The sequence below is a fragment of the Dasypus novemcinctus genome, chromosome 27 (genome assembly GCF_030445035.2).
Source record: "Dasypus novemcinctus isolate mDasNov1 chromosome 27, mDasNov1.1.hap2, whole genome shotgun sequence".
Lineage (NCBI taxonomy): Eukaryota > Metazoa > Chordata > Mammalia > Cingulata > Dasypodidae > Dasypus > Dasypus novemcinctus.
Genome location: NC_080699.1, coordinates 29568644 through 29585656, shown reverse-complemented (window position 1 = coordinate 29585656; position 17013 = coordinate 29568644). Strand labels below are relative to the sequence as shown.

General features: G+C 39.4%; 1 pseudogene; it reads left to right on the top strand.

The window, feature by feature from the left end:
• The first annotated feature begins 10435 nt into the window (after positions 1-10435).
• Positions 10436-11152, top strand: LOC101426993 (chondroitin sulfate synthase 1-like; annotated as a pseudogene).
• Positions 11153-17013: the final 5861 nt, after the last annotated feature.

Genomic DNA, 17013 nt, shown 5'->3' with positions numbered 1-17013 from the left:
AGATAATCTTCATTTCTAAACTCTTCTCCAAATCTCTCACTCTTGTTTTTTTCTTTCAGGCTGTGGCACTCCCTTTAGTATTTCATAATTCTGGTCTTTTGGTAACATATTCTATCAGTTCTGGTTTGTGAAGACTTTGAACTCACCCTCATTTTTAAAGGACAGCTTTGTGGAATACAGAATCGGGTAGCAATCCAGCAGGTTGTCAGGGACCAGCCAGCTCCCTGGGGGTGGGAGAGTTGAGGGACAAGCAGTCTCATGACAGGGAACTTAGGCTGAGATTTTTTTTTCTTTTTTTTTTTAATTCTTATTCTTTATTTTTTTTCTCTAAACCCGGGTACCTTACCTGTGGAGGGTGGACTGCAGGGTGATTGATTGGTGAGCACTGGCAGCCTGAGACAGGCTAGAGGCCTGAGAGGGAGGCCTGTTTTTTCCAGGTTTTTTGTTTGTTTCTTTCTACTGCCTTTTTTTCCTTTTTTCACCTTATTTTTTAATTTCTTTCCTTTCTTTCATTTTCCCCTCTTCTGTTTCTTTTCTTTAATTTCACCTTCTCTTATTTAGTCTTCATTTTGTTCTCATCTTTCCAGTCTTATTTTTTTCCTGTTTCTTTGTTTTATTCCACCTTTTTTATTCTTATTTCTTTTTACTTTTTATGATTTTTCACTCTTATTGCTTATTTTTTTCCTGGGTCTTTTATGGTTCCTTTTCCAACCATTTATTATGATTATGATTATGATTATGATTATGATTATTATTCTCTTCTTTCTTTCCTTCTTTTTGGGCTTAATATTTTTTAGGGAGAATACAGGTAACTACAAGGATGTAGAGTAAGTAAAATCAAGTGTTTGCAACTGGAAAAAAAAAAAAACAAAAACAACCTTGACCAAAAGGGGTAAAAGGTAAAGACAAATGAGTTTATATGGCTAAGAGACTTCAAAGTGAGTTGGGAGGTGATTCCAGGGGTCGCGTTTTTTACACACGGCTCAGCAGGAGCTCATTGACTGTAGATGCGGAGTAGATACAGCACCAAATAGAGCGGCTCCTGAGGGCTCTGGAGACATCCAGACACTATAGTCAGGGTAGATAGTTCAGGACTTTGGTGCCTTCCCAGTGGGTCCTACTTTGGAATTTATGTTCCCCAGAGTGACAGAGTTTGACTCAGTTGTGGTTTCCCTACACACGGATCTTCTGTCCTTCTATTTGAACCTATAATTAGTACTAGAGTTTGTAGGTGTACATCCAAGAGACTTGACTCTCTGGGCTGTCCATGTGCCCACTGGACCCCGAATCTCAATGGAGGTGCAACACCTACTCTCTAATTCATCAATTCATTGGTCTCACCCAGGACAACGAACATGGAGGTGATGATGGACAACTACAATAACAAGGAGCCAAGAGAGTCTACAACTGCAAGCAAGAGAGTCCCATTCATCGACTCTATGGAATCACAGCCCCCTTTCAATTAGAGATGGAGTGGACATGACCATCCCAGAATACTCAGGATTGGGAATGAAGTATCGACTAAAGTAGACTTATTGGTATTCTACTATAGACTTACTGTGTTTCTAGCAATGGAAGAAATTATATAATTAATGTGGCAGTGGCCACTGGAGGTTCTGATGGCAGGGAGAGGAAAACAGGTATAATACGGGGACATTTTTGGAACTTGGGAATTGTCCTGAATGACACTGCAACGACATATACAGGCCATTATAAATCTTGCCATAACGTCCAGAATTGGGTGGGAGAGAGCGTAAACTACAATGTAAACTTCAATCCACATTTAGTGGCAATGCTCCAAAATGTGTTCAATCAATTGCAATGAACATACCTCACTAAAAAAAAAAAAAAAAACAGGCATCAAAGAGGACCCTTAACACAAAACAAAATGAAATAAAACCCTATAGTAGAAAGAGAAACTAACCAACTGAATAAGCCCAACAAGATAAACAGATACCCAGACACCAGCAGAAAATTACAAGCCATACTAAGAAACAGGAAGACATGGCCTAGTCTAAGAAATAAACTAAAAAACAACAGAACATGGAACAACTAATCAAGGATGTCCAAACAAATACCATGTATCAACTTAATGAAGTGAAAGAAGAGATAAAGGATATTAAGAAAGGGGTGTGGGAGTCCTGCCCTGTTGCAATGGCAAACTAAGCCGGAGGATGTGCAACTGCAGCGAAGGCCGAAAGCCAGCGACAGGAACCGCCAGGTCACGCCGAGCAGCCCCCGCCCGTCACAGACCCCTCTTAAAGGCGCAGCTGCTGAGCCAGAGCAGACTGGACAAGCAAAGCGCTGGCGCGGGGCCTGCAAGCGGATCCGGGGCCGCGATCCGTGCACAGTGACCTCGGCCTCGCCGGGGCTGAGCCTCAGGGCGTTAGGGCGGGCTGCCCTGCGTGGGCGGGATTGCGGGTTGAGCGCCGGATGCTGCACGAGCCCTGCGGGTCATCCCGCCCTGCGCTTCTAAGGTGAGGCCAGAGGGCCCGCGGTTCCGCGCCAGCCCCAAGGGCTGCCTGCCCGGGCTGGGGATGCTTTGGCCAATGGCCTGGCTCCGGTCTCCGACCCCCGTGTCTATCTCTAGGTGGGAGTCATGACCGCCCAGCAATACCCGCAGACGCGCGCCTTGGCTGCCCTACAGAACGTGGTCCAAGACAATTCCTGGGAGAAGTGAATTCTTCTCCAGTGAGGGCTCAGACACCTCGATGCCTAGGCCCATAGTGGCGCTCAGGGGTGTGGGTGACTCCCACCCACCGCAGAAGTTCTTTAGGATGCTAAAATACATGCAAGATGAGAGAACCAGCGCGATGGCGCCGAGTAGGGAGCTCCTAGAGTCAGCTCCTGCTACAGGGCACTTAGTAAACACCTAGAGCTCTCTGGAGCAGCTGAAGCACCTGTTTGGGGGCTCCAGGAGATCAGAAGAGCGTCCTGCACCATCCTTGAAGGAGTGGAAGGAGGACATGCCCATCTGCAGAGAAGACTCATAGGTAGAGTGCTCCACACCCCGGAGGCCGGTGCCCATCCTCCACTGGAGGCACAAGCCACCTCCGGAGCTGTTCCACAGCTGGAATCAAAAGCTCCACTTCCCCAAAACGGGGGAGGAAGAGACGGTTGGGCACCAACTTCAGCTATGATGAAGAAATTCAGGGGGCTACAGTATGATCCTGAGAACAGCTAGGGCTCGAGCCTGTCCAACTAAGAAAGAGGCCAGGAGCTACCATCTGAACTCCACGCCTCCTTGCATGAGGCGAAGCGGGACAGACTGAAAATCCCAGTGATGGTGGAGACCAGCTTCTTCCCATCCAGAGCCCATTGCAGGTCTAGCCTAGGCCCCAGTGCCACCTCCAGCAGGGAGGAAGCTGCGGGGACCTGTGCCACCCTCTCTGGGAAATTACCGGCCAAGCTGCAGAGGCTGGTGATTATCCTACTCTCGTGGCAGGAGCCTCCCAGGAGCTGTTCTGTGACAGGAATTGGAAGCTCCATTTCCCAGAAACAGGGGAGGAGGAGATATTGGTAGACTTGGCTGGCTAAGAGAGAACCCTGGGAACAGGGGAGTATGAACCAGCCCAAGTCAGAAAGAGGCCAGTAGCTGCCATTCTGACTCCGCCCCCAGCCTGAGGGGAAGCCGGGCTGACTGAAACTGAGTCAGCAGAAACCAGTTTCTTTCACACAGATCAGCCTGCAGCCCTAGGCCAGTCTTCAGCCCCGCCTCTGGCAGGGAGGAGGTTGAGGATCACTGCACCAGCCTTTATAGGTAACTGCAGGTTACCTTGTCTGCCATAGATTGAAAATCAGAAGTCTACCAGGGCAACTGCAGTCATTTTGGACCCGCACTGCATAGATTGCTGCCCACACCTGCAGCTCCATCCCTGCCCAAGGTGGGGGAGAAAGGGATGTGAAGCTTCATCAGTCTCTCTGGGCAGCTACAGTCTAGTCCTGCACTTGGATTATTCCACACAGCTATGACTCTGTCCCTACCCCTGGCAAAGGAGAAAGTTGGAAGAAGCTTCATTGGTCCCTGGGGCAATGAGGGCAGCTTGAGCCTCCACAGCTTACAGCACCAACTACATGCTTCGCTCTGACTGCACAACCAGCAAGGGAGAAATGATAGGAAGCCCTAAACTAAAGAGAAAAACTGCATCCAGAATAAATACTCTAGGAAGCCAGATGCGAAGACACCAACAAAAAATTACAATCCACACCAAGAAACAGGAAGCTATGGCCCAGTTAAAGGAACAAAATAAGCCTCCAGATGGCATAAAGGAGTTGAGACAACTAATTATAGATGTTCAAACAAATCTCCTTAATAAATTCAATAAGATGGCTAAAGAGATTAAGGATATTAAGAAGACATTGGATGAGCACAAAGAAGAATTTGAAAGCATACATAGAAAAATAGCAGATCTTATGGGAATGAAAGGTGCAATCAATGAAATTAAAAAACACTGGAATCATATAATAGCAGATTTGAGGAGGCAGAAGAAAGGATTGGTGACCTTAAAGAAATGGCCTCTGAAAGCGAATATACAAAAGAAGAGATGAAGAAAAGAATGGAAAAAATTGAACAAGGTCTCAGGGAACTAAATGACAGAAAAAGGCATGCAAACATATGTGTCATGGGTGACCCAGAAGGAGAAGAGAAGGGAAAAGGGGCAGAGGAATATTTAAAGAAATAATGGTAGAAAATGTCCCAACCCTATTGAAGGACATAGATATCTGTGTCCAAGAAGCACAACGTACTCCCATCCAAAAAAAATCCAAATAGACCAACTCCAAGACACATACTCATCAGAATGTCAAAGGCCAAAGACAAAGAGAGAGTTCCGAGAGCAGCAAGAGAAAAGCAATGTATAACATATAAGGCATAGCAATAAGATTAAGTGCTGAATTCTCACCAGAAACCACAGAGGCAAGAAGTCGGTGGTCTGATATATTTAAGATACTACAAGAGAAAAACTTTCAGCCAAGAATCTTATATCCAGCAAGACTGTCTTTCAAAAATGAGGGTGAGATTAGAATATTCACAGATAAACAGAAAATGAGAGAATTTCTAAGCAAGAGCCAGAATTTCAGGAAATACTAAAGGGTGTGTTAGAGCCTGAAAAGAAAAGACAGGAGAGAGAGGCCTAGAAGAAGAGAGTCTAGAAATGAAGATTATATCAATAAAAATAACTAAAAGTGTCAAAAGAGTGGTGAAAATAAAATATAACAGATAAAACTCAAATAGTCAGGAATAAACTTAACCAATGATGTAAAGCACTTCTATTCAGAAAACTGCAACTCAATGTTAAAACAAATCAAAAAAGCCTTAAATAACTGGAAGAACATTCCATGCTCATGGATTGGAAGACTAAATATCATTAAAATGTCAATTCTACTCAAATTGATATACAGATTTAATGCAATCCTGATAAAAATAACACCAGCATTAAAGAAAAAATTGAAAACATGATCATTAAATTTATTTGGAAGGGTAAGGAGTCCTGAATAGCCAGAAACATCATAAAAGGGAAAAGTGAACTTTCATCTCCAGACTTTAAATCACAGTACCTACCTACAGTGGTAAAAACAACATGGTACTAGCCTAAAGACAGACACAATAGACCAATGAGCCCAAATTTATGGTTCAGAAACAAACCCTCACAGGTGTGGTCAAGTGATTTTTGACTAGCCTGTCAAACTCACACAGCTCGAGCAGAACAATCCATTCAACAAATGGTGCTTTAAAAATTGGACACCCATAGCTGAAAGAAGGAAAGAGAATCCCTATCTCACACCTTTTCTAAAAATTAACTCAAAATGGATCAAAAAACTAAAAATAAAAGCAAGAACCATAAAATTTCTAGAAGAAATTATTGGAAAATATCTTCAAGACCTGGTGGTAGGTGGTGGATTCTTAAAGGAGATAAGAAAAGGACTGAGTGGACTACTGATGTTTAATGTATGTAGAAGTTTTAATTAGCTTTACTGTAAAAGTGTGGAAATATATAGAGTGGATGGTAACACACAGTGAGTAACAGCTAGTTTATAAGTGGGGATGTGACTAAAAGTGGTAGTCTAGTTATGTAAATGTCAATTGATAGAATGCTTGAGAATAATCTAGGAACTGAATAGCACAGTAAACCAAGAGGTGGGTAAGAAATGTGGTTGATGGTACAGATGCAAGAGTGTCCTTTGTTAGCTAGAAAAAATGTATATCACTACTGCAGGGTGATGGGAATGTAGAGAAGCATGGGAAAAATACACCTGGAGTGACCTATCGACTGTGGTTAGTAGTAATAATATAATATTCTTGCATCTATGCAAAAGATGTACTGTGTTGATACTGAGGCAGTATGGAAAATGTGAGCCAAATGTACACTATGGACATGGTAAGAATCAGATGATATTATTTTATCTGTAGCAAATGACACACCACATTGTGGTGCATTGATGGAGGGGTGTTGTTTGGGAATTCTGCACATGTGCATGATTGTTTTATAAGTTTATAATTTCTGTCATAAAAAATATATTTTAAAAATAATAATAGGGTGGGTTGGGAAAAAACACACCCAATGTAAGATAAGGACTATAATTAGTAGTAAAATTTTGACAATGTTCTTTCATAGTTTGTAACAAACATCTCACGAATGCAAGGTGTTGGTGGAGGGTTGATGTATGGGACCCCTGTAGGATGTTATGCATGTTTGCTTTGTAAGTTCGCAACTTTTACTATACACGTAATTGTTTAAGTATGTTCATATATAAATGATAATAACAATCGGATTGGCTAGGGGAAAGCTACTTTGGTTAGTAGTAATATTTTGATAATGCTCTTTAATCATTACTTTTAAAGTTTAAAAACAATGCAAGTTATTGGTGGTAGGGTGAGATATATGTTTGATGTAATATACATTTGTTTTGAAGTTCACAACTATTATACATTTACTGTTTATGTACGAGTGATGTATTTCAATAAATTTTTAAGAAGTGAAAAAAAAATACATGCATAACCACTACCTGGACAAGTAGGATTGGTTTATGAGAGTGGATGATGACGTCTACATCAAAGGAGATCATCTGGTAAGTTTCCTGAGGAGTCTGAATAGCAGGGAGCCCCACTTCCTTGGGCAGACAGGACTGGTCATCATGGAAGAAATGGGGACACTGGCGACCAAGCCGATGAGAACTTCTGCGGGGGGCAGAGGATCACGTGGTCATGAGCTAGGCGGTGCTCAAGGATGGTGCCACACATTGGAAAATGTCTCTGAGAAATGCACACCACCCATGAGGATGTGGAGGTGGGGAGATGTGTTAGAGATGTGCAGGGGTACAGTGTGTCTGATCTAATCAGATTATCCTCACTTGTCACCTTGTGGCCCTGCAGTTTGCAAGGTTCAACCCACCTAGGAAATGAACATTGCAGCAGCTTTTTCATGAGAATTATGAACAGTACAAAAAATGTTACATTTGAGATCTCCATAACAGTAAAATTCACTGAGCCATCACACTACACCCCAACAAAAACCTACCCTTTCAGTACCGACTTCACAGCTAGATTCTTGATCACAAGATAGCTGAAATTCTTTATGGCATGAGTCAGCTCTACCAAAAAAATTGTCCTGATAAGCAAATACAGTAACACTGAGATTCATAAAGAAGATCAGCAACTGGGAATTCCTCCTTCTTTTATGAGGTTACAGCCCTGCCACGGAGAAGAAATTTTGGAATGGGAGTTTCTTACTGGAAAATATTTGTATTCAGCTGCTGATGGTCAGCCCCCTCAAAGAGGGATGGACTCTGCCCAGAGGGAAGCCTTGAATGACACTGTCATGCAGGTCATGGAAATGATCAACGCCAACGCCAAGGCTACAGGTGCGTCATTGATTTTAAGGAGAAACAGTAGTCTATCGTCGCATTAACCCCATGTATGGGGCTGAATACGTCCCAGAGCTGCAGCTCCTCTATATAAAGCACAAAGGCAAGAAGATAACGGTTCCCTCCAGGAAGCATGCATATCTACAGCAGACCTTCAGCAATATCCAGTTTGTGTAGTACAAGGAACTGGATGTCGAGGAAGTGGCCAATAGAATTAACCAAAAATCTGGATCCTTATCCTTTCTCTCAAATTCCCTGAAAAAGCTTGTTTCATTTCAGCTCCCTGGGTCAAAAAATGAACACAAAGAACCCAAAGATAAAAAGATAAATATATTGATTCCTTTATCAGTCATTTTGATGTGTTTGTGAGATTCATGGGAAACTTTAAAAAGACATGTCTTCCACATTTCCAGCATAAAACCTTTTCCCTTTCACAGCAATAATCTTTTTAGATATTCATACTATATTTACTGGAACTGATGTACAGATATTGAGACAATAGCTTTCAAACAAGGTAACATTTGTGTTTACATTGTGGTTTATATTTTAGACTATACAATTTTCTAAATTGTATATATGAATTACTGTGATCTAAAACTCTTGTGAAGATAAGCTTACTAATTAGAAAAAAGAAAAGAAAAAGATAGGACGTAGACACTGAGGAAAAGATGGAAATAGTTGCCTTGCCAATTTGCATACAGGGCAAAACTTATTGCAGTGATGGAAGGCAAAACATCAAAAACAAAACTTTTGCATTTTTAAATTTTTTGATACCCTGATTTATTTTTACCATAATTTTTCCAAATTAATATGTATTCTATATCTAACCTTTAAACTCATCGCTATATTCCATTTTACTATTAAGGGAACCTGGCAATATATTGGGCTTCACTTTTCAGGAAGTTTTGGACCACAAAGAGTTTCAACAATGGCAGCAGAGGAATACTGGTGTGGGATGTTATTGACAGGGGACACATGGTTGGCAGGGAGTTCTACAGGGCATATATCCAGGGTACATAAAAATGTTTGGATATTTTCATAGTGGATACAATTAAAAACAACAACTGAGGGAGTGCTGAATTCCTAGCCAGGGGAGCTCTATCACAGTCCCTAAAGGAACAGCAACAATCCCCCGAGTGCAATGGCAATGACCAAAAAAGAATGAAGGTCCAACAATGAGCCCTTGACACTAATGACTATGCTTGTGAGCCTGTACACCTGAAATAAAAACAAGGCCTAGAGCTTCAGGGTGCCTAAGAGTTAGCTCCTGAGAGCCTCCATGTCGCTCAAATGTGACCAGTCTCGAAGCCAAACTCAGCATGTAAATGCATTGCCTTCCCCCCAGCGTGGGACATGACTCCCAGGGATGAGCCTCCCTGGTGCCGAGGGATTACTACCAAGTACCAGCTGATGATGTCAAAAGAAAATGACCTTGAATAATAGGGTCAACTCGGACCAGCAGAATATCTCAGTCTACATATAATACCAGGAGTTAAAAATGCTTTTTGACCTGAATCAAGGGGGAAATGGAAAGGACAAATGAGTTAATATGGCTATGAGTCACTAAAAAGAGCCAGGAGGTTATCAGGGGGGTTGCCCTTATGCACACTTCAGCAGAGTCCCAGAGACAGATAAAGTAGATACAACCCCGGGTATTGGTTCTTCTGAGGGCTACAGAGACCCACAGTTCTATGGTCATGGTAGATGGAGTTCAGTGCCATGTCAGTTGGCCCTTCTTTGGAGTTTGTGTTTCTTTGTGATGGAGCTGGACTCAGATGTAATCTTTTTTCACAAGCCTCTCCTGTTACTTTTACCAGGACTGTAGTTGGTGCTGGGGTTTAATATATACCCAGGGGATCTGAATCTCTGGACTGACCATATGATAGCCAGGCCCTGAGCCTCAACAAACTTCAGCTCCTACACTCTGGTTTGTTGGACTTACCCCACTCAGCTCACATGGAGTTGCAGAAGGTCAACCACCACACCATGGAGCCAAGAATGCCTACAACTGAAAGCAGGAGGATTGCATCCAGCATCCATGTGGAATCTAAGCCCCCTCTTGATATAGATGTGGAGTGGACACAACCATTCCAAGGTCCACAGGATGGTGGATTAGAATATGGATGAGAGTGGACTTACTGCTATTCTATTCATGAACTATTGTGATTACTAATCGAAGAAAATGTGGCATTGGTGTGGAGAAAGGGGCCATGGTGGCTGCTGGGTGTGGGGAATGGAAGGAAGAGATGAGATGTGGAAGCATTTTCGGGACTTGGAGTTGTCTTGGGTGATGCTGCAGGGACAGTTGCCAGACATTGTATGTCCTCCCATGGCCCACTGGATGGAACGTGGGAGAGTGTGGGCTATGATGTGGACCATTGACCATGACGTGCAGTGGTGCTCTGAGATGTATTCACCAAATCCAATGAATGTCTCATGATGATGGAGGAGATTGTTGCTATGGGGGGAGGAGTAGGGTGAAGAGGGTGGGGGGTATATGGGGACCTAATATTTTTTGAATGTAATATTAAAAAAAGAAAGAAAGAAAAAAAATGGAAGAAAAAAAAAGGACATGTCTTATCCCAAGTTTGTTCTGCTTTTCAATTGTGATTCCAATCCTGGTAAGGCTAAGCAAGTTGAACTAATGAGAGATTATCACATCAAGTATCCTAAAGCTGATATGCAGATTTTGCCTGTGTCTGGAGAATTTTCCAGAGTGCTAGACCTTGAAGTAGGATCTTCCCAGTTTAATAATGAATTCTTCTTCTGTGATCTTGACCTCATGTTTACTACAGAATTCCTCCAGTGATGTTGCCTAAGTACGATTCTGGTCCAGAAAATATATTTCCCAATAATCTTTAGCCAGTATAACCCAAAGATTGTTTATAGTGGGAAAGTTCCCAGTGACAACCATTTTGTCTTTACTCAGAAAAAAAAACAGAAACAAAAACTGGCTTCTGGAGAAACTATGGGTTTGGCATCACTTGTATTTATAAGGGAGAGCTTGTCCAAGTAGGTGGCTTTAATGTTTCCATCCAAGTCATGGGACTTGAGGATGTAGACCTTTTCAACAAAATTGTTCAGGTTTGGAGACATTCAGAAGCCACGAAGTAGGAGTTGTCCACATCCACCATCCTGTCTTCTGTGACCCCAATCTTGACCCCAAACAGTACAAATGTGCTTGGGGTCCAAAGCAGCCTCACATGGGTCCACAGAGCAATTGGCTGAAATATGGCTTTAAAAAAAAAACAATCCAAGTTACAATAAAAGCAGCAATAATAATGGCTAAGTGAGGATAGCCTAATCTCCAGCTCTGCGGGAAAAGACACTTTTAATTATCTAATTTATCTTTTTTGAATTTTGTATCATCAGTTTTTGAAGTCCATATAAGGATATATTTTACACAATTTTCTTATAAAGAACTCCTTTATGACTAATATTGAGCTTTTAGAATAAAAACATGATCAATATTTGCCTTTGAACACATCTTTGCTGAATTTTATGTAGCAGAACTGCTTAGCCATGATTTGAAACTGATGAACAAAACTTTTTTTACATTTTGTTTTCAAACTACTTTGCTACAGTTCTATGGCAGAAAAATGTTGGATGCTCCTGCAGAGTATTATCATAACAGAATACCACCACTCTGGCAGATAGTCCATTGTTACTGTTAACATTGCACAGACTGTACCTTTTGGTATTTTTACAACAATTTTTACTTAAAAAAAAAAAAACACTTTACAAGTGTTTCACTTGTAAAGTAAGGAGATGTGGTCATAGTTGTAGCATCATCCTTAGAAGAGCTTTCCAAAGTTGATTGTTTCCCCCAAACTGTGCTTCCTGTGGTTCTGTAAGGTATCAAAGCAGGTGGGACAAGGGAAGCAAAATATATATAACTCTTCTGGTTGTACAGACTGTCACTGGTTTGGCCTAAATGGAACTGCCAGTAAATTTCAAAAAAGATTTGGAATTTTCTCTCCTCCTGACCCTTCTTTTAAAAGGGTAAAATATTAATATTTAGGATGGAAAGAAGAATTATTGTAATGTAATGCATGTAAGCTTAAAGAAAAAAAAAAAAAACCATCCTGATGAAAACATTGGGGGATAACTTGTACCTAGGTTTTTCATTTCATCCTTCATGTCTGTTATGTTGATGGAGATGGTTATTTCATTATTTAATTACTGTTTTGTTTTCTTCTTTGCATCTCCAGTACCTTTATTTAATATCCATTGTTTTAAGCTCAGCCATTTCTTGAGTACCTGTTAGTTATTAGTATTTATGTTTATCAGGAGTGTGCACTCACTGGTTAGTATATTTTATTTGCAGTGAAATGATCTCCAAAGATTTCCTTTTGAAAACTCCCCCCTCCTTAATTTTTATATTCCTTACTGTTTTACTAAATATTAAGTGTTCTTTGACAATTTTGGTGTTTACATGTTTGGGGAGACAAAACTAAAATGTGTCTGTCATTACATCATAATGTTTGTTTAAAACTTAGAGATCAGATGTGCCTTAATGAATTTTTTTCATTTAGATTACCAATGATGATAGGATTACCATTTTAATATACATCATTGGAGATCTGCTTATTTGTAAAGAGCCTACTGCTTATTTGGAAAAATAAGCCAGTGAACAACAACAACAAAAAAGTCACTGGGGGAACATACAGAAGAAATTGTCAGCATACATTTTAAAAAATAGATCTGATGGTGATGAAAGGCACAATGCAAAAAATTTAAAATATGCTAGAAGCACATAACAGCAGATTGGAACAGGCAGAGTAAGGAATTAGTGGCATTGAAGATAGAACATTCAACAGGTAGATAAAAAGATAGAAAAAAATTCAGCAGGGACTCAGGGAATTGATTGACAACACAAAACACACATTACAGGCATCTCAGAGGGAGAAGAGAAGGGAAAGACATCGGAAGGTGTGTTAGAGGAAATAACGGCTGAAAATGCCCAATTCTTATGAGGGACATGGATGTACATGTCCAGGAAGCCCAACCCACTCCAAACAGTATAAATCCTAACAGGCCTACCCCGAGACATATACTTATCAGATTGTCAAACACTCAAGACAAAGAGAGAATCTGGAAGGCAGCAAGAGGAAAGAGATCCATCATATATAAAGGAAGCTTGATAAGATTAAGCACTGATTTCTCATCTGAAACCGTGGAGGGAAGAAAGCAATAGTATGACATAGCTAAGGTGCTAAAAGAAAAAAATTGCCAGCCAAGAATTCTGTATTCATCAAAGCTAGAATTAAAAAATAAGATAGACAAACTAATTCAATGCAATCCAAATAAAAATCCTGACAGCCATTTTTGCAGAAATTACCAATTATCAATTTATTTGGATGAATAAAGGGCCCAGAAGAGCCAAATTATTCTTTAAAAAGAACAAAGTTGGAGGGCTCTCACTTCCTGACTTTAAAACATTATTTAGCTACAGTAGTAAAAAAAAAACAAAAAAAAAACACCAGCATAGTATTAACATAAAACAGACAGACTAACCAACGGAACCAAATCAAGAACTCAGAAATAGACACTCACATCTACGTACAAGTGATTGTTGACAAAATTCTTAAACCCACCCTGCTGGGCCCTAACAGACTATTCAAAAAATGGTCCTGGGAGAACTGGATAGCCATTTCCAAAGGAAAGAAAATGGACCCCTATCTCACACCTTATACAAAAATTAACTCAAAATGGATCAAGGACCTAAATATAAAAATGACAACCATAAAACACCTAGAAGAAAATATAGGAAAACATCTTCAAGATCTATGCAGTAGTTCCTTAAATTTATAACCAAAGCAAGAAAAGAAAATTTAGATAAATGAGACCTCCTTAAAATTAAACACTTCTGCACTTGAAGGATTTTGTCAAAAAGGTGAAAAGGCAGCCGACTCAAGGGGAAAAAACATTTGGCAATCACATGTCTGATAAGGGTTAATATCCATGATATATAAAAAGATCATACAACTTAACAATAAAAAGATAAACTACCAGATTAAAAAATGGGCAAAAGACAATTGTCCAAAGAAGAAATACAAATTGTAAAGATACACATGAAAAAATGTTCAACATTGCTAGCAATTAGGGAGATGTAAATCAAAACTACAATGGATATCATTTCACACCTCTAAGAGTGGCCACTATTAAAAGTCAGAAAACTGTAAATGCTGGAGAGATAGGAATGCTTATTCACTGTTGGTGGGAATGTAGAATGGTACAGCCACTGTGAAGAACTGTTTGGCAGTTTCTAAGGAAGTTAAATATAGACTTACCCTGTGATCTGGCAATACTATTACTAGGTATATACCAAGAAGAACTGAGAGTAGTGACACGAACAGACATCTGCACACCAATGTTCACAGTGGCATTATTCATGATTGCCAAAAGTTGGAAACAATCCAGGTGTCCATCAACTGATGAATGGATAAATAATTGTGGTGTATATTTTACATGATGGAATATTATGCAGCAGTAAGAAGAAATGAAGTCGTGAGGCATATGACATGGATGAACCTGGGGGACATTATGTTGAGTGAAGCAAGCCAGACCCAAAAGGACAAATATGGTATGAATACGCTATTATGAACAAAATATATTGTGCAAATTCATGGAATTAATAATTAGAATATAGGTCACCAGAAAATAGTAGGAGGGTAGAGAATGGAAAGCTAAGGGTTATTCTGTGCAGAGTTGGTAAAAAGGTAGTTTATAAATCTTTAGAAGTGAATAGAAATGGTAAAAGCACATCATGGTTTTTGTAACTAGCAAAGTTATTATACAGGTATGACAGTGGTTGAAAGGAAAAGACTAAGGTCACGTGTATTATTAGAAGGAAAGCTAAAAACTGTAACATGAGACTACAAGATAGTAAAACCTCATATAAAATACAAATATGGGTGATATTGCATAATAAGACTGTGTTTACAAAATATGAATACAAATATACTAGAGAGAAGGAGAAAGAATAGCAGCCTTGTACAGCAGGGGAAGCATAGATTGAGAGGTGATGATCTTTGTTTGTATGTTCATTGTTTATTATTTTTGGAATAATGAAAGTGCTCTAAGAATGATTGAAGCGATGACTGCACAAATATGTGATTATACCAAATACCATTGATTGTACCCTTTGGATGGATTTATGCTTTATTAATATGTATCAATAAAATTGATTTGTTAAAAATTCAGATCAAATAAATGCATTTATTTGAGCCTATAAAAGCTCTTGAAACTCAAAAAAAAATCCTATGGAATGCAGCTAAAGCAATGCTAAGAAGGAAATTTATAGCCATAAATGTTTTTATTTAAAAAGAAGAAAAAGCTAAAATCAAAGACCTAACTGCACACTTGGAGGAACTAGAAAAAGAACAACAAACTAATCCCAAAGCAAGCAAAAAGAAAGAAATAAAAATATTAGGACAGAACTAAATGAAATTGAGAATTAAAAAAATACTAGAAAAATTTAACAACACTATTTGTAAAAGCTGGTTCTTTGAGAAGATTAATGAAATTGGCAAATCCTTAGCTAGGCTAACAAAGAAAAAAGAGAAGATGTAAATAAAAATGAGAGAGGGACTATCACCACTCTCAGAAATAAAGAGTATCATAAGAGGATACTTTGAAAAATTGTATGCCAACAAGATGGACAACTTAGATGAACTAGACAAATTTCTAGAAACACACAAGTAAACTACACTGACAAAGGAAGAAATAAAAGAACTCAACAGGGAAGTGGCTGTGGTTTAAGCAACTGAGCTCCTGTTTACCATATGGAGGACCCAGATTTGATCCCTGGGACCTTCTGGTAGAAAAAGGAAAAAAAAAAGGCATCCCAGACCTGCGCGGTGAGGCACAGGCCCCCACATGGTACAGAGAGGTGCAGACCCCCTGTGAGGCAAAGCAATGCGCCATAAAGATGATGACACAGCCAGATAGGAAAAAAAAGAACTCAACAGACCAATCATAAGTAACAAGATTGATTTAGTCATCAAAAACCTCCCAATCAAGAAAAGTTCAGGATCAGATGGCTTCATGAGTGAATTCTACATGTCATTCCAGAAAGAACTAACAAACACCAATCCTGCTTAAACTCTTCCAAAAAATAGAAGTGGAGGAAACATTACCTAATTCATTCCATGATGATAACATCACCCTAATACCAAAACCACACAGCACAAGGAAAGAAAACCATAGATCAATCTCTCTAATGAACTTAGATGCTAAAATCCTCAACAAAATATGTGCTAATCATATCAATAACACATCGAATGAATTACACACCATGATCAAATGGGTTTTATCCCTGGTATGCAAGGATGTTTCAACACAAGAAAGTCAATCAATGTAATACACCACATTAACAGATCAAAAACAAAAAAATCACATGATCACCTCTATCAATGCAAAAAAAAAGCATTTGAAAAGATACAGTGTCCTTTCTTGATAAAAACACTTCAAAATATAGGATTAGAAGATAACTTCCTGACCATGAAGAGCATATGTGCAAAACCCACTGCTAACATCATAGTCAGTGGTGAAAGAATAAAGGCTTTCCCTCTGAGATCTGGAACAAGACAAGGATGTCCACTCTCACTGCTCTTATTTAACATTGTATTAGAAGTACTTGTTCGAGCCCTTAGGGGAAAAAAAGAAATAAAATTTCATTTTAAATTTCTTTCAAATTGGAAGGAAGAAGTGAAACTTTCACTATTCAGATGGCATGATCCTGTACACAGAAAGACCTGAAAATTTTAAAAGAAAGCTTCTAGAGCTGATAAATGAGTTCAGTAAATGATAGGATATAAGATCAATATGCAAAAATCAGTAGCATTTCTGTCCCCTAATAATGAGCATTCTGAGGAGAAAATCAAGAAAAAAAAAATGCCAGTTACAATAGTAACTAAAAGAATCAAATATCTAGGAATAAACTTAAAGATGTAGAGAACTTGTACACAGAAAACTACACAACATTGTTAAAGGAAATTTTAAAAGACTAAACAAATGAAAAAAGATTCCATGCTCATAGAATGAAAGACTAAATATCATTAAGATGTCTGTCCTACCCAAGTTGATTTACAGGATCAATTCAATCCAAATAAAAATTACAACAATTGGAAAAGCCAATTATGAAAT